This window comes from Argopecten irradians, chromosome 2 (assembly GCF_041381155.1).
Source record: "Argopecten irradians isolate NY chromosome 2, Ai_NY, whole genome shotgun sequence".
NCBI classification, from domain to species: domain Eukaryota; kingdom Metazoa; phylum Mollusca; class Bivalvia; order Pectinida; family Pectinidae; genus Argopecten; species Argopecten irradians.
The window spans coordinates 38,517,267-38,529,296 of record NC_091135.1 but is presented as its reverse complement, the minus strand read 5'-3'; the positions used below and the strand labels follow the sequence as shown (position 1 = coordinate 38,529,296).

Below are 12,030 nucleotides of genomic sequence, written 5' to 3'. Positions count from 1 at the left end.
CAGCAATTATTTTTTCTAGCTCTGTTCATAACATGTATAGTCTAAATACCAGAGATCATTGTGAACATTAACGTTACAAGTGCTTTGTGAGAAAGTGTAAAAGAGATGTAATTGAGTAAAAACGCTTGTTATTAACAGTTTGAAAGTCATTTTTACGGAGAAAACATGTATTTTTCGCTCAAATCAATTTTGTTATTAAATTTGATAAATTTGACATTCTTTTTTCATTCACGTTTTTTTTTTTTACAAACATGCATTTTGTCTGTTAGTGTTACCGCGCATCAAAGATATATGTACAGTATACCGGTGAGAAAAAAAACCCTGATCCACAAGTTCCAAGGTGTTCAGATATCCAATTCCCTGCAAAAAATGTGACACGCGTCATTGGTGACGTCATTGTTGACATCATGCGAACGTTAAACTTAAACGGAGACTCCTCCTTCGACCGTAACGACGCGGCAAACTATGTTGCTTAGCGATAGAATGTAGCATGAACAGAAGTATGATGCTTTGACACACGATTTTATTGTACCGAATTCAAAAAAGAAAGAAAAAAGGAAAAACTGATGTCCTGTCTGCCAATAATTGTGTTTTACTTATTATTTTGTAATTTGGTAAATTCATTGTTTACTAAACATTAAGATGAGCCTGATTAAGAGACGGAAACAACACATGAGTGTCACAAATTAGTGTATTCACTCTTGTACCGAGGTACCGCTCTTTGTTGGCTGAGCTCAGGTGTTTACCACAGATCTTAATTGTCTCCACATTGTACACTCTCAATACAGGTTCAGATAGTATCTACGTCTGTTTAGGTACACATGTACCAACTGAACTTTAGTATTGGCAAATACTAATTTCTGAAGTTTTACGTTATACCTGAAGTTACTTAAATATAATCTTTGCAAAAATTAATTTCTACGGCTTTACGTCATACCTTAATTTTACTCAAATATACTTTTATTTTGTAAGTAATGAAAAATATTTCTCTTGTGGATTTTCACGTTACTAAGAAAAAGTTCAAGGTAGCCGTGTTGTTTTTCATTTGAAATTTTGACATTGGTCAATTAGAACCGAATTAAAAACTGCGTTATCGAATATTTTGGTGTCATAAAGATAGTTTGTTTGTAACATCTTTATCATTTGCTTTATCCTCTTAATAAGGATGTGTTGTCAACCATAGACCGGAATCTTTAGACATTGGCCTAATCAGTTGTCAGGTTACCAACATGTTCGACATACACACAACACTGAAACTGTTTGTTTCTGAAGGGTCTTCAAAGAAAATGATGAATTTTCCACAGGAAACTGTAGGGTATGTTAAGACATTTTGTACAATCATGAGACAGGTTTGAATGATGTAGTCGCTTTTTTTTCTTTATTGACAAATATGACCTAGTGATCTACTTATTGTTTGCTTTGCTTTTCATATCGATCGCGGTGCCCTATAACATGTCGTTACGATAACCGTCTTTTATGCCAAAGAGTTTGATCTTTTCTTGAACCATAAGGTAAAATGTTGTTTTAAATTAAATGCAAATTCGATCAAATTTATCTACTTGATAATCAACGATTCGTTGGTTTGTAGAACAAAGGAACTTAAATGACAAGGTCTGCAGACAAGCCCACTTGGAATCCATGCCAACATAAAAATGAAGCAACCACAGGAAAGATCTTATTTAAACCTCAAGTAACTCTTCAGTAAGCGAATCCGACGTCGAAAATACCTGGAATGCAGTCAAGGAAAAGGTGATGGTAATATGTTGTATGATGCGAAGCGTTGTTAATATTTGTTGACTGAAGTGATTATTTTTAATGTTATGGTAAACTTTCCAATAACATTTAATGAAGACCTCGTTTATATGCTGCATGTGTAAGTGAAGAAAATATATTTATTTTGGAAGTCATTTCTATTGACAAACTACGCACTGCATGAAGTCAAAGTTTACAGATAAACAAATTTTAAACCATTAAAGACTGACAAATATTTGATTTTTTTTTCAGAAATAATTAAAAAAATATTAAGAAATATCCTTTATCCTCAGAAATAATTCAAAAAATATTAAGAAATATCCTTCAACCATCATACAAAGCCAAGCTCGCCTGTAAATACACGAACAGCTAACTATCATAATGCTACTACGTTTCGGTTATTCGGATAATCGATGTTTTTCTCGGTAGTATTCAACAAATTGAATGAATAGCGATCTACTTGAAGCACTATTTTCAAAATGAGTAATTTGGCTTTCACTTTATTTGTTTTAGGATTATTAATAATCCGTTATCATAAACAAACAGTCTATCTTTTAAAATATCACCATGTGCTATTTTTGTAGAACAGATAATGTCTACAATAATTAACATGTGTTTACAATGATTTCACTTCTAAATAAATCCAGATTTACCTTGGAATTGCAGTGTTGACAATGTCATCGAACGCGCCAATCACTTCCGGTCACCTTTGGCGTTAAATGAAGGTTAGGGACACCATCAACAGCGTGGAAGGACTGGGGGAAATTCCGGATGTTAGCCAAGCGCTTCAGTGAATCTTATTACCAAAGATACAGGGTTTATATTTGGAAGCAAATTAAATAACTTATCTTAATTTAGAAGCAGATGGCTTGGAGCACCCACAGCAAAGTATGGCTGATCTGATGCTGTTTATCTACAAGTCATTGACGTGCTCGAAATAGAGTATGCAAACACGTAAATAAGAAGCGACAATGTTTGGTTTGAATTAAACAATAATCATGTCCGAAAGCGTATCCATTTTGGGGTGGATGTTGACAGTACCACCATGGATGAATCTTAGGTCTCATTAACCGATGACAATTACATGGAGTCCGGCTGTCTGAGGTTTTTTTTCGCGTGACACCGGCTTATCTTGTTTGGGAACGTGAGGTAACACGTGCATTCTCATGTCACGTTCACGCATGACTACCACAGGGTTCACACATTCGTAGGTTAATCCTGAATTGGTAATTGAAGACGCATTTGAATCTGTAAACATGGAAATGTATGTCATTGATTGACTCATTTGCATGTATGCAGAAACAATGAATTGACACGTGCCGAACTTTGGTGTGTCAACAGTACTGGTACCATGTGTTTCTGGTCCGATCTGTACGTGACTGTCTTCCACGTGCTTCCGTGCAGAACTTTACGCAATATGTGTGATACTGAGTGAAAGAGCTGGCTGCGATCTGGCAAGGTGTTTTGATCTAAAGCATGAGCGGCAGTATTTAACATGCAACTAGTACCATGATATAAAGCTTTACAATAACATGTTCGGGTTTATCACAGAGAGCAGATGAGAGTTCCACTAGAACAGTTAAAACCTGCTTAAAAGTTTTGTGTTAATACCAAGTTAAAGGTCCCACTGAAAATGAAACGTAGAATATTAATTACTTGTAACCTTAATTTTTAAAATAAATTCCATACAGCAACCTTCGAGCAATATTCACTTTTTAATAATATGTAGTATTTAATGTATATTAACTCAGTGAAAATATATTGTACATAAATATATGGATGTCTAAACTATGGAATGCAGTTACAACTGTTCTACTAGTATTTGTTGTTCTCATCATCGAATTATAGTTTTTAAATCTCATATTCTACAAACCAATTTGTTTTGTGTGTGATATATTTTTGCGTATTTTGCAGGCGGTCAGAGTTCGCGAAGATAAATAGCCGCTAAATAGATTCAACTACAAGTACAATAGAGCGATTAACCTCGCGAAAATAAGTTGTTGGTATACAAAAACATTACGGTCTATGTCTGGTAGATGATCTCCACATAAAACTGAGGCCAGTGGTAACCTTATAACTAGCCAACCGCAACATTACAGCATTTGTGTACACTTAATAAATATATCATATACATTGTCTATCACATGTCATTCAATCAAGAAAGTGAGATATTAAAAAGTGTACCGTTACTAGTAATTGAAATTCTAAGTGTACATTATATATATGCTGCGCTAACATATTCAAAATCCAGTTTTACCGCACCAAAATAAATATGATAACATTGGTTAAAAATGAGGTACCTATCTAAACACACGACTTTTAAAATTATTTTCACTTCATATCTGATAAAAAAATGATATCACGATATTTTAATGTTATCTTGAACGGATATACCATTATACTATTGATACAGATTAGTCTGATCTTTCTGATCTTGTACTCAAACACAAATCGTAGCACTGGTCGATATCAGAACCATTTCAAGTGTTGGAGCCAAGTACAACAAGATTTCGGATTTGTTTACGTTGCAGACGGCTGTAACGGGCCGTTGTATTCTCTGAGTATTTGCGTTTTGAAAATAATTACACGGAAACGTGGAACACTGAACTGAATGTCACTGGTCTTTAGGCTTCGGTGGGATATCGAGGAGTAATGAGCCCGACAGCTGGAGCTAAAACCTTTACTCTAGTCAGCCTTGTAGCCACTTCCTCATAGTGTTGCGTCAATATTTGGCACGGGCGTTGGCAGAACATACCGCCATTCGGGGGGAACGCGTACACACTGCACGTGTATAAACCGATGTACGTCACATTGACATTATGAGAATACACGATAGGTAAAACCTGTTATATATACAGGTGGTCAGCTTTCTTTTATAGTCTCATCACGCATGCGCATTCGATGGGTAAAAATAATAGATTGTGTAATTGTGTGATACACGTGCAGGCAGGCGGCGTTTCGGAGACATCATTAAACTAATAATTTATGTAAATTTCAATATAAAACACTATTTGAAACGCCTGATTATTTCCTATATAGGGGAAATGTACGAGGTTTATCAGAGAAGAATTGATATGAAATATAGATAATGCCTTCTTTACATCATATTGCAAAATGTGGCATCGTTTTCTTTTCAAGAGATGACGTTGAAGTTGAACTAGTGTCAGTAAAACATGGGCGGTATAAACGTTATATGAGGATACTGATACACGATATGAACAAGCCCAACAACAAGTTGCTGGAGTACTCATTTACCTCCCAGGTGTCGTCTATCTTTTCTCTGAATGAATAAACATACGTGATGCAGTTTCGCAAAGCAACCTGGCGACACCCAGGGTCACAAACGTGACACGAGATAAACTTCACTGGTAATTAGATCGGATATAAACGGTAAATCACAACGCTTTTGTGAATGGAGTGAATGGACATCATGACAATGGCCGCCATGACGTAAATGTAATGGGTGTTCCCGGTTTCGCATTCGTTTTTGAGGGTTCTACAAAAACATGTAAAACGAGAGAGAAGTAGTTACGATATCGCATTAAATATCGTTTTAAAGTTTGTCTTTTATTCTTTCTTTTTATTTAATGAAAGTTTGTTTCTGGTCCGATCTTTTCTGACTGTAAGTCATTTTCAATTTGTAGGTTTCAATGAGAAAAGATGAGCACAAACCTTATATATGTGTGATACTTACGATAAGAAATATGAACACGCTTTTTTGTTTTGTTATGTATATAAGTCTATAGATAACAACCAACTAAATGATTTTACATAGACCACAGTGTTAAACTTTATTAAAGTTTTGTACTGTATTATTAAAACAAAGAAATATTAGTTAGCTATTGTGTTCTATAATTAAAGTCTAGGTTCTCATATGACACTAGATGGTCTAAAATATCCTAAAATTCTAATATTTTTACCTATTTATTATCAAAATTGAAATTTTGAACCTAAATCTCGATATGAATTTCCAAATTGATATCATGGTTATCTGGTAATAATTACCTATCAGAAAACATTTTTACTTTTGAAATTCATAATTAGCCAGCCAATCAGTGGCCGGGTTAAAATTCTATCCTGGGCTCAATCTTGTATACACAGGGGCCATTTCGAAGGTCTTTTTTATTTAGTTTGTTTTTCCCAGTATGCTAGCATACGTAAACGAGAATGATTAAGATTGAAATCGAGAGAGACGGAGAAGGGGACAGAGTAGCTATCAAGCTAGTACAATGAAATAGCTGATAGTGTGGTAACAACAATTTTCCAATTTTTTAACATCGCAAAACATATGTTATAAATGTAAAAATTGAGTGCAATATAGAAGAAAGAATCAACACTTAGACATTATCAAATGTCCTGGTTTATGACTTATCTGTGACGTTAAAGAAACATGTCTAAAAATGGAAGGTTATGCAAATATGTTCCTAATAAAATTAAAATAAACGCTAGGGAACAAAAATCTACCTGTAGTGTCAGCCATTTCTGTACAATAACTACATGGGATATCAATCACACAGATAATTTTAATGCTTACAGAAAAAAATGTTTTATTGTTCCCAATGAATTTACTATTTTAAATTGTTTGGGGTTTGTTAGTTTAACGTCCTATTAACAGCTGAGGTCATGTAAGGACTAGTTGGGTTTGTTGGTGGAGGAAAGCCGGAGTGCCCGGGGAAAAAACCCCACCGATCAACGGTCAGTACCTAGCAACTGCCCCTCATTGGATTAAAACTAGCGTCCCACTACTTTAAAGAGGTCAGTAGCTAACAATAGTTAAAAAATATGTTAACCTATAAAATTGCAAGAACTCACATTTAGACTAGCTACTTTAAATGTAGCAACTTATGCGACTGTGGAAATAAATGTTAATTACGCGAAGATAATTTTTCAGATCTCCAGTGCGAAAATTCCCCCCGCGACGTAATATTTGATATATGTAAGAATATGTTAAAAAGTTACAGGTTTATTTATCGCGAAGTTTATACTAAAGCAAAATGTTTATTCGTGCTTATTGCGAAATTATACAATCGCGAGAAAATACCGCGTTTACAGTATATAAAATAACGATGGGACAGTTAGACACGTGGACACACAGATGAATAAAGAAAGAGACAGACTGTACATATGCGTCATTACGACATTTGCCGGTCTACAAAGCATGCGCACTCATAGCTACGATACTATGCATGATTATTATTAATCGATTGGGGATTCAGTTGTTAGATAGTCTATGAAGTAGTAGTTGACCTATGTCAACTTACAATAAGTATACCATAACAAGTACAATGATTATGGGTTTAGATATACACCAAGAGGTCTGGATGTAACGATTAGTTGTATACATACAGTAGGAATGGAAATGACTACCGCTCAGCCCTCTTAATTGTCGGAGTGGGTGGCCATTGGCGCGTCAATCCCGGATTGGAGACACTCAGCCATAGATTCGTTAACAATCTAATTATAAGATGTACTCTTGGTCCTTAGTATCGATGGAAGGACTTGGTAGCGCCACTTTGTAGTTTAATCATTTTACATCATTATTTATAACCCTTCCACCTTTAAAAAGTAGTTGTTTGTTTTATGATGTTTTGGAAGGTATCTGCCTCGTATATATCTGCGATTCCTTTTTATTTCAACAACAGCTAATTAACATCATTTTGCAATACCGGTAGATCAATTTCATTACGACACTATTTTGCTATGTTACCATTTTTTTCGTGAATTAATAAAATGTTCAACTATGGCGCGTTTGAAAATGACCAAGTTTTCTAATGTTGTTTTGCAATTATTTAGGGAGCATCAACCAATTAAAAAGTGGCCTTGTAGATATATAACCTCATAGCTAAGTATTCATAGATAACGGTAATTATAAAAGAAACACAATGTAACAAAGCATGACAATTTGTTGACTCTATCCGGGCCTCGAACTCACGATCTACTGCACCCAATCGCCTAGCCAAACATACCTGCGCCTTCTACCACTGCGCCACATCCATTGAGCTTTGTTCCTAAATCATAAATGACGGAGATTAATGAATTAAAGTGAAATCTAATTTCAAAATGGCTATTCTAAAGGATAATGAGCTGAAGGACTCACGTTTCGGCTATCCGAAAGGAAAATAAGCTGAAGGACTCAAGTTTCTTTAAAATCGAGTGTCATATGATACGTCGACAATATATCATAATTTGCAAACTGAATACAAACGTTTTATAATATACTTTGCAACGCTGGTAATATGATCTTTAAAAGGGCAATTGGTTCGTTGGTCTCCTCATATATCTACATATTTTGTCTATGGCAAAAGTTTATGATATCTTTTTGTTAGTTAAAACCTAATTCTAAGCACATGCTATTGCAAACGATCGCTGCGTGCACGACTGACCTCATAATACAGTCAAAACAAACCAATAAACATTGATGTGCAAATATATGACGTCATTGCAATTATTTTGAATTTCGCCTTTTGACATAACGGCGTCACGCCATACCATGTGATCTGTGTAACTGTAAGTATCGCACGCCCAATTTGACATCTGAAGACTACAGTTCCTGAGAGCGAAAACTGGTAGACCGATATTTGATTGGTTATTATTTTGATAATATATGCGTCTTGTTAACATCTAGAATCGTGTATGGAAGTGCTGGGTTTTGAGATTTTACAAAGGAGACCTAAAATTATTGCATGGAAAAATGTCCCTCTACAATCAGTTGTAACTGCCAAACTGTCACATGAAGATTACCAAATGTCAACACAGAGACATATTTTAAAATATCAGAGATTTAATTAATGCCACACAGCTTTCAACTTCGCCACTACGGCGTCGAAAATATACACAGTGAAATCTAACTTTACCGACCACTGCATTGACCGACATCCTTTGATATCCGACTACATTGGTCAAAACGGAGACATCTCTTGCACTAATTCTATATTTAACCTGTTTAAACCTGGATTATCCAACAACAGCCTCATATCTAAAGACGTTTTACGAAAAAAAGGCGACGCGTCGCTTAAATTTGCAATAATTCAGTCATAAAGACATTTATTGGTTTAGGAGGACAGATTTGAAAACGGTAACTAATAATGGAAAAGGGCCAGTACATGAACTTGACTACTGGAATTTCAAGCATTGAAAACAAAACGCTTATCATCTACATACTCACCGAGATATCCCTGATTTTATGAGCGAAATTATCTTATACATCTGTAAGACATTCGAAAGCTTTTATGCTTAAGTTTAAACTTTTGTAATAAATGCGTCTCTTATCCGAAAGCAGATATAAAATATATTATCCCGCAGGGATCCATATCATCTGATAAAACCGACAAACGACTTCTTTAGTATGTCGCTTACAGAGTGCTTCGATACGTGAGCTATTTAGTAATACTCTGGTTCTCATTAATAACTTAACGGACTTCCCTTGGTGACCTTCACCCGATTATGACGTCATTGCTTACATCACAGAGATAAAGACATATTATTTTCCTACCTAGTGATGAATTTGATAATTCGAAAGCACTAGATATTTGTAGCCTAGCCTTGGATTCTTTATAACATTCCAGAAAGAATTGGACAGGAATTCGATCAAAAAATATTTAAACTTTGCAAAAAGAGTGCATTTATTCCGTGTAACTAAGTACATAGAACATGCATTAATGCAGCTACCAAGTGCAAATGTCTCCGCATTTAAACTCATTTTTTTTATAAAATACATTTATAATTTCTGGATACGCAAAAAATAAAGTGAGTTTGACAAATATAGCCGGTTAGCAACAGTTATCTAGAATCTTAAGAAGCATCATATTTTATGGGACAGGTACCGTGTAGTTCATAAAATGGTGTATCGTGTTCGCGCGCGATGACGTCAGAACACGTTATTAACTTAGCAATGTTTAGATAAGTAATATATACATGACTGATGTATGTATTTCTATAATTACACTTAACGTATACCTATGTGTTGTTTCATATACACCGCGTATTTACACGGTTCAGAGGCTTGACAGAGCCTGACAAGACCACACCATGTTTACAAAAGACATACAAAACTCAATGACTTATTATCCTTATAGTTTTGTTGTGTTCAAATGCCAAATTATTTGTAAATAACACACATTTTGTCAAGAATTTCATGTGGAACTATGTAAACAACAGTTTATGTTTATGTAAACAATATAAAAATACATAGAATGGTGTATATGACGATTCTTAATATTGTTTTATACTTGTAGTATTATTACTCATTTTATCATAAATACTAGTAATCTTTTAACACTGTTAAACACTTAATTTTCTCGTATACAATATTTTGCGTCTTCGTTCTATGCATTTTTTGCTTTACTTTTGAATTCGCGTTGGAGGCTGTCCAGCGATATTAGTACGCAACAATGTGTATGTAGCAAAAATAAAGTAGTTTTCAGTAACCATATCAAAGTAAATAATACAACCGAAGTCGCTAACAACTCTCTCATGAAATGAAATATCCGATACATTCTGACTAAAATATCAGGCCCTAAGTCAAAAACTATCTGAACTCAAATAGTTTTTATACATGTTACGTTAAGGGGAAAAAGTTTTTCCCCTTAAGTTTGCATATTAGGTTTTTCTCTTTGGGAACCTGGACAACAGCAGTTGCCTTCGTTCAAAGTTTAAACTGTGTTATCTGTATTCAATCTAACATCCCTCCCTTCTAGCATCTGTTTAATCCAGCTGTTTCCACAAAGAAATATCTATTTGTAGTGAATTTATGCTTATAAACAGGATCAGTTGATTTAAGGATATCACGTGTCAAGCATTGTCATGAGATATAATAGATGATTCTAAAGAGCGCTACAGCCGATCTCAACATGCATTCCGTAAATTATCGTGAAGAATCTTATATATCCCCTTTACAAGAGTTAACCGAGTTGCCTTGTATCTTTAAGGTAGATGGATGCTGCCTTGACCGTATGAATCGTTAAAGCTAAATGGCAACATTTGTTAATCCATATTTTGGCTTACAAGCCCACTAACTTTTCGAAACAGAAATTGAAAAAAGAAATCTTTAAAACAATAAAAACATGCGAAAATATTTATAGTTTGCCTAAGATGAGGTTACAACACCAAACAAATGCAAGTTTCCCTCCATAATCTATGTTAACAGTGAAGATTCATTTCGCCGTATTGCCATATCGCGCAGTGATAGTCAACTAATGCTCGATAATTAGTAAAACAGGAAACATAAAACATAAGACGACCCGCTTTATGACAATTAACATTTGATTAGTTTAATTAAATTGTTCAGATGGTTTTCGTGATAACAATTGTAGTATTAACGGTAAGCTAATAACTTTTGTGACTCTATAAAGTTATGAATCTCGTTATATATCCCCATTTTAAAAATCAAAGTCCGTATAAAGTTAGGCCTTTAACATCTTATAACTATAAACAATTCTTATTGTTCTAATAAACTGACATGCGGTGAAGTGGGAACATTTGGCTGTTGGAAATGCTCTCATCAGCATGAAGAAAAGAAGAGTGTGTTTCAAGAAAACAACAACAGAGAATTAAAATGAAACTAATGTCAACATATCCAAAGAAAACAGTGATTTGAGAAAGAGAAAGAAACATCCCAATATTGTAATACAGTGTACAGTATAGTTCTTTATTCACGAGGAAATAAAATTTTACTATATTCGCAATTATTTAATTTTCGCTTCCCGCCAACAAAAATAAATGGACACAATGGCACGTAAAATAACCCGCATACCTTATAAATATTACAAATTAAAAAATGTTTCAACATTTCTTGTCGCAAAAAAGTATCAAAGAGAAAATCTCGAAATTTTCTCCACGCGAAATTTAACGAAGTATAAAGCACCCTATTCTCCCAGCAATGAGCGGTTTGATGTTTTCTCATGATAACGACGCCATCCCGAGTCCTGAAATACATTTAAGCCTCCAAAGCCCATGTTCTTTATGAAATGTACCGTGAGAAACTACACGTACACCTACAGACCTCTTTCCGTTAGATAGAAGGAGAAGTGGAGAGGTATCTAAAACCTATTTTACTTTACAAAATACTCATTTAACCCCGTTAAAGACATACCCAAGTTCGCGCACACATGAAAACCATTACAACCAAAACCCGATATTTCTATAGTAATTTCTGTCTATTTCATGTTCGATATTTTATGCTCTTCAGTTCTGTTTCTGTTTTCGTATAAAACACACACAAGACGAACAGCTATAGCTTTTTATATATGTCTACCGATGGCATAGTCATAACCCTTAAAA

At 34.6% G+C, this 12,030-nt stretch overlaps 1 long non-coding RNA gene across 1 annotated transcript; it reads left to right on the top strand.

Moving 5' to 3' along the window:
* Positions 1 to 1,613: 1,613 nt before the first annotated feature.
* LOC138316987 (uncharacterized) lies at positions 1,614 to 3,450 on the top strand. Its single transcript, XR_011207695.1, has 2 exons — positions 1,614 to 1,749; positions 2,419 to 3,450. It is a non-coding gene; the product is annotated as an uncharacterized lncRNA (long non-coding RNA).
* The last annotated feature ends 8,580 nt before the right edge of the window (positions 3,451 to 12,030 follow it).